The sequence below is a fragment of the Lissotriton helveticus genome, chromosome 6, assembly GCF_964261635.1.
Source record: "Lissotriton helveticus chromosome 6, aLisHel1.1, whole genome shotgun sequence".
Taxonomy (NCBI): domain Eukaryota; kingdom Metazoa; phylum Chordata; class Amphibia; order Caudata; family Salamandridae; genus Lissotriton; species Lissotriton helveticus.
In genome coordinates, this window is record NC_136067.1 from 1,341,664,365 (window position 1) to 1,341,683,099 (window position 18,735).

Consider the following 18,735-nt stretch of genomic DNA (forward strand, 5'->3'; position numbering starts at 1 on the left):
GGCCAGTTCTTCTTGTGCGTTGTGAGGCCCGCTCCCGTTCTGCTCCTTCCCTGCCAGCATTACCTACCTCGTCTGCCGTACCAACCCCCCTTGCATCAGAAAAGTTTCCAGGGCTGCCCTTCCGACAGCCACCTCAAAATATCTTTTGGTTAAAGGTTAAAAGTAAAAATCCTGCATTTAGCTCTCTTTTGCTGCAATTTTGAGCATTTTGAGGTTGGGGTCTAAAACACCATTTTAAATGTGATTCCTGGACTCATCGTCTCACAAAAGGAGTGGGCTGTTCTTGTGCTGCATTATTCAGGTGAATTGGGATAAAATTGGGCTGGCAGAAAGAGGAGAGGATGAAACTGTGAGGTGCATAGGGGGCGCATAGAAGGTCCCATCCATCAACCAAGAGAAGGTGCAGAAGAAGCAGCAGTACTTAGAAACTTGCAGAATACAAGCAGCACATAAGTCTAATCGATAAGTAGTAACTTGTAAGTAGCAAGCTAGCAGTAAGCAATCATGAAGAGGGGCAGTTGTTGACACAGTGCATTGTGTGTTGAGAAGGCAAAGCCGGAGCCCCTCCCTGGTGGTGCGGAAGCGGGCAGCAATAGGTTAGTGCAGTTTGTTCCTCATGGTTGTTTAATCTTGCACTCAGGCTAAGCCGGTTCCTTAGCTAATCCTTAGCAGAAGCCTCAAGGCCATTTGTCCTTCTTGAAGTCCCAGTCTACCATATTGTCTATGTTTTCCAAGGGACAGAGGGGCAGAGGGGTAGGAAATAAGGAAATGGGGATGTCCACAGGTGCTATCAAAGAAGAAGAGCTGGGTATAGTTATGGTCCTCTCAGGGATCAGTCCCACATCAGCTCAATCTCATCATACATAACATAACCCAGTGCAATCTATCTCTCAGACTCAGCTCATTGACCAATGTCACTCAGCGGAAGCAGTAGAAGAAATGGATATGGAGGACGCTAATGCTGGTTCTGAAACAAATGTCTCTGTCACCAAGTTGAACTCTGAGACTGTGTTTATGTCTGAGCCTATGAGTCCTCAGGTTCTATCTGGCACCCTAAACGTTGAGTCAGTACAGGAGTGTTGACATCCAAATAGGTTTCTCAAGTGACTCATAATGAGCTACGTGGGGATGCATGTAGCTTTGATCAGGGTGAATTGGAGGATTTTTCTTTGCCGACGTTGCTATTCGTATGGAGAAAAATGTAGTTTTAGAGGCTAATTTTAAAATCACCAGTTGCCTCAGAAACGACTTTGAGCCCGTCTTCTTAGTGTCCTGTCAGTTGTCCTACACTTCCAGCTGTGTACAGTAGTACACCTTCCTCAAGTGTATCATTCTTAGTTTCATTGGGTCTGATGAAATTAGATGTGTCTTCAAGCACAGGAGTACAAGCCTCATGTAGATTGTTAAATGAGGGAAATAATGGGAATGGTGGAGAGAGGGCCAATTTTGATATTCTTTATGCATTAGAGAGGACTCTCCTCAATTTTGGCCTTGCTAGATAAATCAATTGCTAACTCTGATCATGTGTTCGTTGCATTGTCTCCCATTTTAATGGGGTGCAGCACCTCACTTATGTCAGTACATGTCTAGGGAAGGAAGAAATGGTCATTGAATTGAAATCTAAGGCTTCCCAAAAGAATAAAGAGGTATCATAGGGGGTGGTAGAAATGGTAGTTTAAGTGGGAACTTATGATGGCCCTGGGGGTTCTCCGACTGGGTATTCTGAAGATATCCCTGAGGTTGACAAAACGCTCTGTTCCCCCTCCCAAAATCAGGTAACCAGGGACTATTGTCTTGCTGCTCAAGGTGAGAATGTAAATGCATCATTATTCAAGAATACTTCACCGATTGTCCCGATATTTAAAAAAGGAGTCATCTTTATGCCTCGGGATATAGTTTCACAAAATAACCCTCCCATTATGAATCTATGAAGGGTGAAAACAGAAGATGTTTCTCCCTGGGTTTCTCAATGGGTTCAAATCTCGGAAGGGGAAAAATAAAAGGATTCAGCGCATCACGAAACGTAATCCAAACAAATGGAGGTTTCCTAATGCCCATGAAGAGCCTGACTTTATTACCCTACAGCAAAGAAATGGTCACAGTGGAAATAAGTTTGGCATGATACAAAAATGGGTCATTCAAACATCACCATGACAAATTCAAATAAATGTGATTTATTCTCTTCATCACCAAATGATTATCGAAGACAGCATGAGTGACTGTACATTTAGTTAAAATGGTGCTCAAAGAAGGGAACAGAGTGTTCAGGAGGGAATGTGTGCTTGTGAGGGCTAGGAAAGGAAAGGCAATGTGCAATATATACATCAGATATAGATGATACCTATCCAGCCTAATGATGGCAAATTAATACAAAACAAACATAGCAATTTGTTGGCTCAGATAATTAATCACTGTCGTCTATGCTTGAAAAGTGGTGAAGGACCGTCGACGTTTCAACCCCTATGTGTAATAAAGGTAATTTGTTCCTTAGATATCTGATATACATATTGCACATTGCCTTTCCATTCCTACAACCCTCACAAGCACACGTTCCCTCCTGAGCATTCTATTCCCTTATCCGAGCACCATTTTAACTAAATGTACAGACAATCATGCTGTCTTCGATAATCATGTGATGATGAAGAGAATAAATTACAATTATTTGAATTTGTAATGGTGATGTTTGAGTAACTCAATTTAGAATCATGCCAAACTTATTTCTACTGTGACCATTTCTTTGCTGTACTGTATGCTACCTGGGTCAGCGTTATTTCGGGTTACCCCATTGTTACATAACTGACTTTATTACTCAGCCTCAAAAAGTAAATGAATTGAAGATAGTTTGGCCTCATGGTGAGCGGGAGTTGTGGGCCCTAGAAGTAAATCCTCTCCCCCTCCATATCATAACAGAAGTACCAGTATTAGGCAGACAATGGCAAGAGAAAGAACTCACGGACACGGGGGTTACATAACGTAACAATTGGGAAGGGTTGTGCACTGGATTAAAGAATGACGAAGCGGGGATAGTTTTGGTTGATTCAGTGAGTACAACAACAAAAATAAATAGAGCTCCCCCAAAGGCCTTGGATAGATTTCCCCCAATCCTCTTTCGTGCGGATGTTCTCCCTGTTCCGACTGATCCAAATCGTGGGAGGTTTTTCAATGGGGGGAGCAGCTTCCCCTTCTTCACCAGCACAAATCCCTAAACCGGGAGCGGAACAAAGCAGAGCAATAAGCTAGATGTAGAACCTGGGTTCGGACAGGTATCTGATACTCTAATCTTTGTTTCCTTGTTTGACAGGGAATTTGTTCCATTCAATAGAAGTTTTCTTCCTTTATGTCTGATATTGAGGATCTGAGACTGGTAGCAAGTAGAGATATTGATTGGGTATTTCTGGATCCTCAAAGCAGACTTCCAAATTCAAGAGTAGCATTTAGCTCAAGGATCATTGTAATGCTAATTCTGGATAATGTGGATCAATTTTGGAAAAAGTGGATCAAAGTCTTCCTGTTTGAGGAGCTGATTGTTGCTCGTTTAGACTCCTGGTGGGAAGACACTCAGGGCTCTGGTAGAGCTGTATGTACTAGCACGGGGGTTGTAAAACCCAAGGATATTATAATCTCAGTTGGCAGTATTACACAGATAAGAGTGATTAGTATTATAGGATATGATAAACAAAGGGTCAGTGAATATAGAGGGGGAAATTAGTTGGGCCACTGGAATTGGGTAACTGGTTCTTTGAATACGTCCAAAGAAAACATAAAACTCCTTATGCTACAGAGGTAGCCCCCTGGGCAAACATCTGTCCTGGAACATGTCAGGTTTAGGACAACCTAACTCCAAGTTAAGCTCATTGATGTAATTCCATCCACTGATAATTTGTTTACAGAAAACGTGGAGTTGTATAGATTTTAACTATGAGAACTATTTTGTCTTCTGTTGTGCAGTAAAACCTTCAGTAAAAGCCCTTGCAAGTGGAGGTTTGGCTATTTTACTTAGTGGTAGTATAAACTAGAATCCTCTAGTCCGTGTCCATCCGTCACATTTATGCATGTGTATAAAGCTAGCTCTGGGTAATGTTAGAGGAGGAGAGTATTCAACCTTTTTTTACTGCTACTTGTTTATATTTCCCCTGGAAGGGTGTCTGACTCTATAGTTGAATCCATGGTTTCATTTGTGTGCAATATTTGAATCTTAGAAGTATGCACATTGATAATCATGATGGGAGATTTTAATACTAAAATCTCAAATTGCTCCTCTTTGAACTTTGGTAACTGGGAGTTGGAAGACGTATGGAGCATCCCAGAGACAACCCTGCCTGGTCATATCAGGCAGGTGAGGGTTATGTTTTTGTTGATTGTCGGAGAACCAATGACCTTGTTTTTTAAATGGGAGATTCCAATAGGACTCTCCTGTCTCCTTTACTTTTAGCGCCTCTCGAGGGCAGTCACTACTTGATTACATCATAGTATCCTATCAATTGTTTGGAGCAAGTACACAGTTTAAGGTACTGAGGACAAATCTGAGCGATCACGGTATTTTCTCTGTGAACATCGATTTACAACTCAAAACACTTGGCCTTGGAATCCCAGAGATGCTATTATCGTGTATAATAAAACAAATTAGCTTATCTTTGGTCAAAAAAATAAACTAGGTGGTACTGATTGTGGTGACTACCTCTGGGGAAGTAAAAAAGCTAGACTGGGGGTTGACCTCCTTGGTAAGGGAACAAGTTAGGCCGTTATCACTAGTGAGTCAAAGGGAAATCAACTGATTAAAGCGAGTAAGAATGAGATTGAAGGCATCGAATGTAGAGGAGCAGAAGATAAAAAAATTATTAAATTGAGAGAGGTTGCGCTTTCTGGTGACTTGCATAAATATTGGGCTTTAATAGCCAAATACTGTGACTGCAGAATTAAGGCTGAAGCCATTTTAATATCCGATGCAGAATCGATCCAATGCATTTAAAAGTTATATGCATTAAATTCTAGGGGTATGTTCCATCTGGATTCAATTGGTGAGTCTCCCTTAGGGTATGTTTATGGCCCTTCTTCTCGTGAGGAGATAGAGTATTTTATTAAGGGAGCAAGGTTCTCGAGGGCGAGGGGCCCGGACGATCTCCTGATATCCCTTATTAGACTAGATAATTCCGCATGGGCTGTCTTTCTTCATCCGGGGTTTCAATACTTTATACATGAGACTATTCCATCCTCTTGGAAAGGAAGCATTGTGGTACCTTTATTTAAAAAGGGTCCTAAAACCTCTCCTGCCAGTTTTAGACATTTCCCATTATTGGGTGAGATAAGAAACTTTTTTGCCAAGAGACTTTTCATAAGCATTGTGGTACCATGGACAACATCACAGCTCTCTAAACCTTGACCAAAAAGTACCAAGTAGGTAAGGGTATGACCTTATATGCTGCCTTTATAGATTTCTCCACAGCGTTTGACAGGGTTGACCGAGGAACGCTGTGGAGAAAATTAGCTGCAATGGGGATCCCTGCGCACTTGCTCAGGCTATTTATTGATTTGCACTTTTGTACTTGGACTCAGGTCCTGATGGGAGGGAATCAGGGTCTGTCGAGTAAAGAAGAAACCCATAATGGGTTGAAGCAAGGGTTCTTAGTAGCACCTCTTCTTTTTCCCTTTATATCAATGACTTGCCTACTAGGGTGGCGCAGTGCAGGGGGCACCCACCAAAGTTAGGAACTATGAAACTTGGTTGTCTACTCTATGCGGATGACGCCATTCCCCTATACCCCGGTAGGCTTACGGAGGTGTCTTAATGAGTTAGGCAACTATGCCGATGAATATTTCCAAGAGCAAAATCATGGTTTTTAGGTCCAGGGGATGCAGTGTTAGGAACAATTTGCACTGGGTTGTGGGGAAAAATAAGTTAGAAGCAGTGAAGGTGTACCCATATTTATGTTGAATTTTCTTTAGTAACTGCTCTAGCAGTGATCACATTAGCCAGTGCAGAAGTAAGGCAATAGCTCAGGCCTTCACAATTGCCAGACTATATAAATGTTGCGAACAAAGAAATTTTGCTCATGTTTTAGCGGTTTATAAGATTGAAATTCCACCTTCCCTGAGTTACACTTGCGAATCAGTCGATAAGCAGCATTGGGTCTTTTTGGAGAAGATGGAAGAGCGCATTTGGAGGCAATTATGTCACCTGAATCATGCAATTGTTCCAACAGCCCTCCAGCTTGAATATGGGCTTCTCGCCACTAATGTGCTATGGCAGCAAGCCTAAGGTACGGGCAATAGCATATTGAATAGTGATGTGAGTTCCATACCGACTGTCCTAAAATATGAAATCTTTTCTTGCTTGATGAGAAAAAGTGCTGTTTTTAGAAATTATGAGAAAGCATTAGTAATGTTTGGAATGGGGTAAAGTGAAGCAGGCCCTCTTCCAAAGCAGGTTTTGAAAACTTAAAAAAAAAACACTTTATGAAGTGGAGGCCCGGAATTATATCTTGGCCTCACCTTCTGAATCAGTATGTTCCCCTCAAAAAAAAAATGTGAACAATTTTGAGATATTTTTGAGATAAGATTATCATACTGTTTTCAGTTTTGGCCATATTGAATATGGTCCTTTAGGGTAATAAAACTTGCACAATAAAAATAGATGTTTAGGATATTAGAATTGCACTGTCGAAGTTGGTATAGTATTTATATTGCCTAAAGCTGATTGTACTGAATTATACTGCTGTACTGTGATAGAATTGATTGCACAATTGTTCCCAATATAATTTGTATGTTGGTCAGGTTTCCCATATACTTTAGCACTCTAGCACTTCACAAGCTTAAGGACTTCCCTTATTTGTGGAGTGTGGTTTTATGCTGATTGTTGCTGCTGTGTACTCGGTTTTGTTCATAATCAATTGTGAGATTTATATATTGTCAGCTTCTGGAAAGCATTTTATCCTGTTTACTAATAATTGTAAGATTTGTAGTTTGTAGTTTGCGGTCATGCTTTCATGATGTTTTTTTTAACTTGGAATATTTGTCCACTTTGTAATGGTTCAGAGCTGTTCACCTTGCTTCTTCATACAAATAATCACAGTAGCCCAAAAACGTAAAGCATATTTCATGGGGAGAGGATGTAGTCTAAAGGCTAGGGTGGTCAGCCTCAAATATGGGGAACAGGGTTTAAGTCTCGTCAATGATCTTCAACATCCTGTTATTCTGGGCAAATCACTTAATCTCCCTGTGCCTAACAAAAATGAATGTGTTCTTGTGTAATACAAATGGTGCTCACGTAAAGAGCTCTGATACCTTCGAGTCAAGTTCGCGCAATATAAAACTCCAAAAAGAAATAAAATGGGCTGGTGTGACTAGTCATAAGAAGCCTAGTAATTGTATGACGCATAGCATTGTGAATTCTGTAATCCTCAAATACCATGTAGTCAGGGCCGGACTGGCCAAAGCGAGCACCGGGCAATCCTCCGGTGCGCCGCACGGGTGGGGGGCCAGTTTGGGGCCCCTGGGGGCCGTTTTTGTTACAGGGCCTGTTTTGCAGCATAGCTGCAAAATCGGCCCTGCACAAAATCGTCCGAGAACCGGCCCAGGCAAAGAGCTCGGCGGCACCCTCCCCCCCCCCCGAGAGGGGGTGGGGGAGGATTGGGGGCCGGCCGAGCACTTTGCCAGGGCCGGTTTTGGTTCCCAGTCCGGCCCTGCATGTAGTGTTACACCACACTCAGTGTTGACTATAGTGTTACACCAACTACTTTGGTGCAACACCTCAGCCTACACTGAGAGGAGCTCAAATTGTGGACTGCATGTACCATGATGCAAAGGAGCAAACTTTTCTGGGAAGTGATGTAGTGTCTGGCCACACCATTTTTCTTACCCAAACTGATTTTCATGACCTCTTCTACCATTTAGCTCACGTTCCTAGTGTTCCCTTTTGTAAAAATTGCATTCTGGCCTATTGATTACACTTTATTCATCCTGAGCTGGAGATTCAGGCTCAGCCAGAGAGTACAGCTTCAGGCCCAACTTCAGACTTAAAGATACGACTCGTAAATTACTTCTGTGAATACCAAAAGTCGTAAAGTTAGACTTTTGTCTCAGATTGCTTATGTGATTAGGGTTGATTATCCTATGTAACTGTCTTTGTTCAGACCTTCATTATTCTTCCTTTAAATCTGATGTTTGCCTCAAAGACTTTTTTCAAATGGATATTATTTCCACCAAAGACTCCTGGCATCATTTTTCTTGGTGTTAATGTTCGTTTATCAGGAATTAGGTCATATTCATTTCCTGAATTAATTGTAATGCAGGATCTGGTATCAACTAAAATCTCCAAAGGACAATCATTTATTTGTACAGTACTTCTTGATTGATCAAGATGCTCCGACTCATTGCAAAGCTCTACCACTAGAACTAAATTCCCTAGTTCTTCAGGATTTTTGTGTGCATTGTCACCTTCCTGTACTTTTACCTTACTTTTTTAAGGCGGAAGTTTGAACAACATACCTTGGCAATGTGTTCTTTCCTACCACATTTTCAAAAATTCTTGCCTAAAGCAGTACAGTTTTTGTATGATGCAACATGACTATTTGAACCACGATGATAGCATTCTGGCTCCTCATGCTCATTTTTTTTTTTGTATTGGTAAGTCTGTTTTGCTCCTTGTTCATAGAATTTCATTTGTCATTTTTCTGTGTACGTACCATATCAATCTTATTGTATGTTCTTTCTGGTTTCCTTAACAATGTATTGCCTTTTGATGAATGTTTGCAACTTTTTAAAGAACTTGTGACTTTGTCTAAAGTTAGGTTATGGCACAACAGGTTTTGCTGTGCTTTAGTGCATGTTGTGAGCATTACTAATTGATCCTGGATCATTTCATCAGAATTTTGGAAATGCATAATGAAACAAGCATGGGTAAGGTAGCAGCATACGCCTCAACAGATTCTCCTTGGGATTAGCATCCGTAATAAAAGTTGTGTCTCCGTTATAATGCTGAGGGTTGTATCAAAGTAATATCCCATGTTTTTCTTCGCCTCTGTACATGAGTTCCAAACGTCTTCACCTTCAAGTGTTTCAACTTGACTCACATTATCAAATAAATGTCTACCCTCTGTTCCAAGACTTTCGTACAAGAGTGCAGTTTTCTGGAAGTGCTATAATCCAACCCATCAACTGCCACTAACTGCATTCAAAACACATTATCCATTAACTTCATCTTTCCCTAGGTGCACCTGGCACATCCAGGAAATGTGAAGGTATTGCAACGGTATTGTTTACATCAGCCATGAAGGTCATTATAAGCCATGAGCACAGAAGAACTATACAAGTTGAAGGCAATGAAAATATCAAGGTACTTTATTTTAAATATTTTATTTCTTGCATGAAGTTTTTAAAATGTATAATATATGCTAAATCTTGAAAGGTCTTTCTTGAGCAATTATATTACTTGAGATTAATTACAAAGGAGGTCATTACCATGTCGGACACCGCATCGGCCATGAGACCGACGAACACTGTTCGGTCGCATTCCTGCATTTTACTATAGCAGCATGCATTACGGCAGTAAACAGGCCATAATACAAGCTCCCTTAGTGAAATGGGCGGTGAGGTCTATCTCTGCACCCCGTGGCAGGCATCTCAAGGTGCCTGCCACAAGGTTCAGGGATTCACCCGGGCCCCCAAAGAGGCTTTCCGACATGGTTTCCGTATCGGACAGGCCGGTATAGAAACCATGTCGGAAATCGTCATCGTAATCTCAAGGGCGAAAAGGCCCTCCCTTGAGATTACAGGACGGATTCCATCTGGCGGACAGGCTGTCTGAGCCCGTTCATAGCCAGCCTGAATGACCATCCGGTTTCCTTTCCGACGCCTCCATCGTAATGAGGCGGTCAAAAAGGAAACCAAACTGCCCGTTACGATGCGGCTGTAAGGGCTCCGACCGCAGGTCGGGCCTCTACTTGCCGCATTGTAATGGGACCCTAGATCTCTTGGGTGGTATATGTGAAATAGTTTCAATACTATCAATTGCCCTCACCCAATGATGGAAGGTAGACCATTAGAAAGAGTCCTAATATTTTACTACTTAGGGTTGACTCTAACTGACAAAATGGGGTGGGGAGCACAAATGGCCAAGGCAAACTTAAAATTAGTACAGACAACCGGGGGAATTTTAAAAGTCCCAAAAAATTGTGCGAATGAAATCATAAGTGCCCCAATGGAAATCTTAAAAGTTCAAGCAAGATCTTCCTCCCTTTACGGGGCGGAACTTTGGGGACATGTTCCTTCCACCGACCTAACTATTACAGAAAACAACTTCATTAGGCAAACTTTAACCTTGCCCAGAAGTACCCCCCTAGTCCCACTTAGGCTAGACCTGAATATTAGACCTATAGCCGAAGCTATTGCCTCACGCCCCCTTCTTTATTGGAGGAGGCTGTGGAGCACCCCCGAGCTGGAAAGCTACAGAAGGGAATCGAAGGTGGTTCTAGCCTTACCAGGAGCAGGTAGAATTCCATGGCTAAGTTTCGTAAGACAGTCTCCAGTCCAAATTGGTTATGAAAATCTCTGGCTAAATCCTGAGGTCACTTCTCTAACTATTTCAAAGAAAACACTGTCTGGCGCTGTGAAGGACTTTAGTCTCAGAAGGACCATTAGCTCAGTATCATCAACGAGTCTGACTGGTGCCTTCCTGAGCCATAAGTCCACATACAGCTTTGAACAAGAAATAGATGTAATTCAACCCACTTTGGCAAAGAAGCTGTACTTACAGTTTAGATTTGGAACGCTGCCCCTTTATTCTATGACAGATAGGTGGACGGGGGGCCCCGTTCATTTATGCCCCGGCTGTAGAACCGAAAATGAAACCACTTTGCATGTTACTCTCTTCTGCCCAGCCTACTTACATATACGAAAAAAGTGACTAATACAATTATGTAATAATATGGGTATAAGGGACTACCAAGTCTTCTTTAGGATCTTGAAGTCTGACACAAATCCTTTGATAGTGTCTGCTATAACTAAATTTCTGTTTTCTATGTGGTCTATTCGAAGGAAATTACTTAATTAATAGGGCACTTTATGTTCTTATCCGATGAGACGTGTGAACTATTTGGGATCAACAAATGCTGTCTTAATTTTGTTAAACAATATAATTTTAAAAATATTTAAATTTTTTAACGGTTTTAACAATTTGCCTTCTCCCCTCTGACTGCATATGATGAATATTAATTTTTATATTCAAAAATGAACTGCGGAATGATGAAAATGTATATTTTATGTACTTTTATGGTTAAAACTAACCGAAATAAAGTTTATTGAATGAATTAATGAAATAGTTTGTTAGTTTTAATCAATAACGAGCTTGTAAATAATCCTGAAGCATGAAAACGCTGTTGAGCCAGGGTACGCACAATGGAACAATATTAATGTGAAGTGTAGCAGATTGCGGAGCGATGAGGAAAAACAGGGCAGGCAGGCTCAGTGCTGGATGAATCTGCAAAAAGGCATGCCACTAAATTATCGTAGCAGAGTAAAAGCAAGATGGAGGTCGCACATTGAGCATCAAACAAGCAATGGCAATTGTAGGACTGACGGGAAGCTTGGGCAGGCTGGTGATGCAGAGCTGAAAGCAAGCTAAAGCCTGAGGGTGGCGTGTTAAGCAAGTGTGTAAGAAACAGAGGTGCGCTACTAACCAGCCAGGGTTTTGAAGACACAACTAGAACTCTGTGCTGTTGTCTCATGTAGAGACAACAGTAATCCAGGTAAGAGAAGAAACACTTTATTGGTGTTTCCAAGTTCACTTCCCTCAGAATAACTGGCACCCACCACATAACTGTCAAATCCACCATGAACATTCCAAAACCAGCACATGGGCCCACATGTATAACAAACAGGTGATGGAAAGGGGAAAAAGACAATAACAAGGGTAACATTGAGAAACATAGGAGCCTGTTAATAGACAACATATCCAGGAATCAGAATAACCTTTTAGCAGACTACATGGGCCCTCTCTTCCTTAGCGAAACACTTCTCTCTCCCTGTCATATTCCTGTAGGTTAACGCAGTCAGTGCTTGAGAGCAGGTGGAGAGGTCGGAGCCCCACCTCTGCCTGTTACTGCCTCATACTCCCTTTAGCTTGGAAATGTGCCCCAGCTAAGGGCCTCTTCCGGACTTTTGTACAGCACCCACGAGCGCCTCTAGCTCTTTTGAGCCAGAGATGAAGCTGTGACCAGGAGCCTCAGCCATTGATGTCTGGGGTTGACACCCTTCCGTTGATACCAAGTAGAGGTTTGAACTAGCCTTGTCATTATATATCATTTTTCTTTGCACTTACTGAAATGTATTGAGTTGTGAGACCTGCTCTGGTGCGCTATGTTGTATAAGGTGGGTAGAGCATGTTAAACAGGAGATATTGAGGGATCACTGACACAACATTGAAGCAAAAAATATTGTGATACAGAAATATTGTGACAAAAATATTGATCACAAAAATATAATTTTTCTATACCTATAATGGTAAGGACAAAAATATCCTAAAAAATATCGTTATACACTAACAGCCGCAGTCTGTGCAGGTAAGAGCAGTGGGGCCAGGAAAGGGGGGATTTCGAGGGATGATGTGAGGGAAAATTAATTACTTATTCAATTTTCCCTCTGCATTGTCCCTCGAAATCCCCCCTTAACCGGACCCACCGCCCCATTGCTGTTACCTGCTCATACCGCGGCTGTACACTAATATCGAAAAAATAGATACAATAAATAGTAAAAGAAATTAACATATACCAATAATATAATGTAAATTAAATTATTTATAAATACAAACTTATTTAAAGAAATATACATATATATATGGAAAACAATGCTACTTCCGCCCCCCCCTCCCCCACTGCAGGGGATTGCTTCAGCTGGCGGAGCGTGCCGGACGGGGATAAATTATCCAAGCCCAATAAAGTGATCAGAAAGAATTTATACCAACACCGGTAGATGGTTTTTTCCAGTAACGCATTACTGGAATAAATCATCTACTGGTGTTGGTACAAACTCTTAGTGATCGCTTTATTGGACTTTGATAATTGTGTGTATCATGTGATCAAGGTGCTGTTTGCACCGAAACGCGTCATGGCGGTATGGTGATGAGTAATTAAAAACCACTATTCACAACATTGGGTTTGCCTCGTCTGTTGTGCTGCTGCATGCCGCTGCTGGACGTCTCTATGCCTAATATATATATATATATATTCACTGGAAAAACCATAGGTTTCAGGCACATTATAGTCAGAAATGAGCATTTAAAAAAACTTAGGAATTCACTGAAAAAACCATAGGTTTCAGGGGTGTTATAGTTAGCTAGACATTTCACTCGTACAAAACCATTGAAAATCCCCCGTTACAGTTAGTTCAGCTCACTATAACTGATGACGTCACATATTACGTCACTTATGACATCACAAATGACATCACTGTTTTTTTCAGCGAATTTCAAAATGCTAATTTGTAACTATAACGTGCCTGAAACCTATGGTTTTTTCAGTCAATTTCAAAGGTTTTTTAAATGCTAGTTTTTAACTATGCCTACAGAGGTAGGAAATGTGAAGAAAGAAGAAAAACACACAGAAAGAAGAAAAAGAAATGCAGAAAGCAGCAACAGAAGTCCTCAAAGACGAAGAAAAGTGCAGGAATAAGGAAGACTTGCAGAAAGAACAAACAGAGGAGCAGAAAGAGACCTTGTTGCAAAATCATCCTGTACCCTCAACTTTTTCAGATGAGTACTGGTGGTAACTGACTCTGACTAACCAGTCCTAGAGCCAGTGCTATGCTAAAGGACACTTAGACTACAGTTAAAAACACCTACATACACTAGGGAACACTATGCGTTGGGGTACCCCTGTGATTACCATGGCCTCCTCTGTAAGACCCTAGTACGTAATAGGGCAGGGGGATTAAAACTACCTCTTAAAACGTGCCACGGGCGCAGTTGCACACTGGTCAAGGGAGAGGGGCTGAGCTGACGTGTGCAAACACGCCATGTGGCCATTTTAATTTGTCCCCTTGAATCCTGAGTGTCCCTTGGCTCCAACTAGCCCACCAGGTATCTCCAGTTAGCGCCCCAGAGCTGTAAAAAGGGGCACGGCCTGGACCACCTCTCTGCAACGCAGGGCAGTGGCGCTCACTGGCCCCCGGGGGCCCTCAGTATTGAAGGGGAATTATTTCTCCAACTTAAAATGCACCACAGGGAGTGTTTGCACACGTCACCTCAGGCCCCATCTCCTCACCCCTGTGTAAACACACCCTGTGGCCGTTTTAAGTTGTGAGATTAAGTCCCCATGAATCCTGAGGGTCCCTAGGGTCCTACTAGCCCACTAGGTACCTCCAGTAAGCACCACAGAGCTGCGTTGCAGAGGGGTGTAAAAAAGGAGATGCCTGGACCACCTCTCTGCAACACAGGGCAGTGGCGCTTACTGGAAGCACCTGGTGCGCTAGTTGGCCCCAAGGGGCCCTCAGGATTGAAGGGGAATTATTTCCCCAACTTAAAACGCGCCACAGGGCGTGTTTGCACATGGCACCTCAGGCCCTGTCCCCTCCCTCACCACTGTGTAAACATGCCCTGTGGCCGTTTTAAGTTGGGAGATTAAGTCCCCTTGAACCCTGAGGGTTCCTAGGGTCCAACTAGCCCACTAGGTACCTCCAGTAAGCACCACAGAGCTGCGTTGCAGAGAGGTGTAAAAAGGGGTGCGGCCTCTGAACACATCTCTGCAACGCAGCTCCCTGGCGCATACTGAAGGTACCTGGTGGGCTAGTTGGACCTTAGGGACCTTCAGTATTGAAGGGGAATGAATTCCCCAATTTACAACTCACTTGGAGTGTTGACAGCCAATTAGCATCAAGCTCGTGAACGGGAGGGTCCACGGATACTCCGCGGCCATAGATATCGAAACTTTTTTAATTTTGATTTTCTCAGCAGCTTCTGAACAGATTTACACCATTTAACAACAAGCATTTGCAATGCAATAGGTCTCGCATTATTAAAGTTAGAGCTATTGGCATTGTAAATGGCAATGCCTTTTATTTATGTTTTTGCTTTTAAAACATAAATAAAAGGCATTGTCATTTACAATGCTAATAGCTTAAACTCTCGCAAAAGTGAGACCTATTGCATTACAAATGCTTGTTTAAAGGACGCCCCAGACACTTCTTCCCCAACCTACTAACCTTCAGCGATAGAAGCGCGTGGTGCTCCAAGCCAGTGCCCACCCGGTATTTGCCCCAAATTGCGGCGTATTTCCACTTGTAGCGAGTGTCACCTCGCTTTATAATTAAATTCTGGAGGGAGCCTACCCCTCGTGTGTCCCCCCGCATCACCGCCGCAGCCCGGGACAAACCGAACATCGCCGCCGGCCTGCGACCAGTAAGTCAGGCAGGCCGGGCGGGACAACCGGAAACCGGAAGTAGGAGGGCGGGAGCCTACCCCACCTCCCACGGAAGAGCCGCGGCTGTTTTGAGCACCGGAGCAGGCAGGAGCCTGCCCTGCGCCCCGGTGCACTTGCCCTGAGAATGAGGGAGGAAGAGTCCTGCTGCCGGCGCCTTCCACGAGTGAGGGAGAGCCCGTGATAACCGGCATAGACGAGCCCTGCAGCTGCCGATGAGAGGAGAGCCGCCGCACCTAGGAAGCCGGTGAGTGAGGAAGGCGCCATTTGCACTAAGAGCTGCGGCGGGGGGCTCTGTATGTGTGTGAGCGTGCGTGTGTGTATGTGTCTTGGAGTCTGTGTGTATGCGTGTGTGTATGCGTGTGTGTTTAAAAGAGGCCGATGACTGTGGGGGGGGAGGGGGTGTGTGTGAGCGAGCGAGTGTCTGTCTGTCTGCGAGTGTATATGCGCGCGCATGTGTGCCTGTGCCAACTTTAAGAAATCGGAGCCGGGGATGTGCACGGCGCGGGGCTGGACGTGCGCGTTCGCGCACCCAAATCCAAAAGGAAAAGCTCGTAACACCCTCTTGTCCCTAATTCCCCCGAACGGCTGACTAAAGTTGTCGAACTGGAGCATCCTATCGGATGCACTCCAGCGCAACCTAAAAAGAGATCTTTCTGAACCAAGGGCTACCTTTTTGCCAAATTTGGTGTAATTCCGTTCAGCAGTTCGGGCTGTAGCCATGTCTAAAGTTTCCTATGGGAAATAGCATTAGGAAAACATGTTTTGGGACCCCTGCCTTTTTTCTGGCCCCCCCCTGACGATTCACCCTGAAACTTTCAAGATAGGAGGCGACCGGAGCGGGCCATAAGTTTTGAAAATTTTGCGAGGAGTCCTCAATGGGCACCAAAGTTATTGGGAATAGAATGTTGTAATTTTCCAATGGTAACTAGGTCCTAACTATAACTACCTACTGGCGACCGCCAGTAGGTACTACATAGATACATACATACATATGTATGTATATATATATATATATATATTTTTTTCTTCTCTCGGTTCACCTTACGCCCGGGAAGCGCAGCGCTCTCAGTATCCGGTTCGTGGTCCCTGCGGCAGAACCACGCCGCTTCCAATATCTCCACAATTCTCCCTTTGCAGGGTGAATAAAGGGACGAACTCGCGTGCTTTAACAATTTTGCTCTTTTTATTAAATTTTTAAGCCTTCAGATAGAATCTTGGCAGACAAAAAATAAACACTGATCTACGCGTTTCGGGAGAGCCTCTCCCTTGCTCACGATCACCTGATCACAGGATGTGTGTTCATTTAAAGTGACCCTCTGTCACTTCCTGTTCGATGTTCCCATTGTCTCTAAGTATTCTGGAGGTTGTAGTTTTTTTATATAAAAAAAAATCCATTTCACAGATTTATATAGTCTTTCGTTAGACCCAACATATCTCATGTAACTGTTGAGATACTTTAAATTTGTCCTTTTATCTTTATTTCATTTCTGTTGTTTTTTTGTTGTCGTGTTATTGTGGGTTATCTCCATTTTTTTCCGATGTTTTTTCCTCCTTTCCATTATCACAGGTCCTGCTCCCATTTTGCCCCTTTGGTGGGGAGTTTTATTTCTTATTGTTTCTTTGATTCACCATTTTTTTCCCGTGGGGAAGCTGTAGGGCCTTATTTTTTTCCGGTCTATCTTTTTTCATTTTTTCTCTGTTTTATTTTTTGATTTTGTTGATTCATTTTTTCACTGTGTGTGATACCCACTCTTTTATTCTTTTTTCTTTTTCTGTTGGTGTCTATTCTTTTTCATTTTTCTTTTTCTGTTTTGTTTTCCTTTATTGTGTATCTCAACAGTTACATGAGATATGTTGGGTCTAACGAAAGACTATATAAATCTGTGAAATGGATTTTTTTTATATAAAAAAACTACAACCTCCAGAATACTTAGAGACAATGGGAACATCAAACAGGAAGTGACAGAGGGTCACTTTAAATGAACACACATCCTGTGATCAGGTGATCGTGAGCAAGGAAGAGGCTCTCCCGAAATGCGTAGATCAGTGTTTATTTTTTGTCTGCCAAGATTCTATCTGAAGGCTTAAAAATTTAATAAAAAGAGCAAAATTGTTAAAGCACGCGAGTTCGTCCCTTTATTCACCCTGCAAAGGGAAAATTGTGGAGATATATATATGGTCCAGTCGAAGGCAATCGCCGAAACGCGTTGACCGTCCTCCTTGTCTGCACGATGGTGTTGAAAGAACAATAAAAAAAAACTTACCTGAAATCGAGTCGGACCCTGTTTGTGCTGTGGTGCTTCTGACCTTCTGGCTGCGAACTGGAGCTGGCTGGGTCCGTTCTTCGTTGAAGAATATATATATATATATATAAATGAGTGTATATTTATATATACATTAATCAACAAAGTGCCCTGAAGCATCGGTAAGGTATACAACGGTGTTCCAGCATAAATGTGCAGTCTTCCCTCTAGCCCACCTTTACTTTTTCCGCTGCTAACGCATTTTAAGGCCATCAGCCTCTTTTTCCTGGGCACAAAAACACACTTAAGGCTTGCACGATTAGCTTCACCGGCTTCATTCCTTACCATGCCCCGCCCCCAAGGACGTGTACACAGTACCTTTTTCTTTGGTGCATTATGGGGCATGGAGTCCTTCATGCGAGAAACAATTAATTTTTTAAGTAAGTTCGAGCGTGCTTTTGTAATTAAATTGTATATTTCAATCCTTTAGTAGGTAGCGGGACTGTAAGAAAGACTTTATCCGCAATAGGAACACTGTGCCGCTCTTCGTCTTGAACAGTTCAGGACCACAGCTTCAACCCGCTAGAGCCTGGTTCTCCCCCAGCTGGCGATGGTGCACTTCCCCGTGTCCGGGCTGCCGCATGCCAATATTAATCAACAAAGCGCCCTGAAGCATTGGGAAGGCACACAACGGTGTTCTGCCATCCAGCATAAACGTGCAGTCTTCCCTCCAGCCCCGCTTTTCTATTCCCGCTGCCAACGCGTTTCAAGGCCATCAGCCTCTTTTTTCCTGCGTACAAAAACACACTTGAGGCTCGCACGATTAGCTTCACCGGCTTTATTTATTACCATGCCCCACCCCCAAGGACAAGTACACAGTACCTTCTTCTTTTGTGCATTATGGGGCATGGAGTACTTCATGCGAGAAACAATTAATCTTTAAGTAAGTTTGAGCGTGCTTTTGTAATTAAATTGTGTATTTCAATCCTTTAGTAGGTAGCGGGACTGTAAGAAAGACTTTATCCGCAATAGGAACACTGTGCAGTTCTTCGTCTTGAACAGTTCAGGACCACAGCCTCAACCAG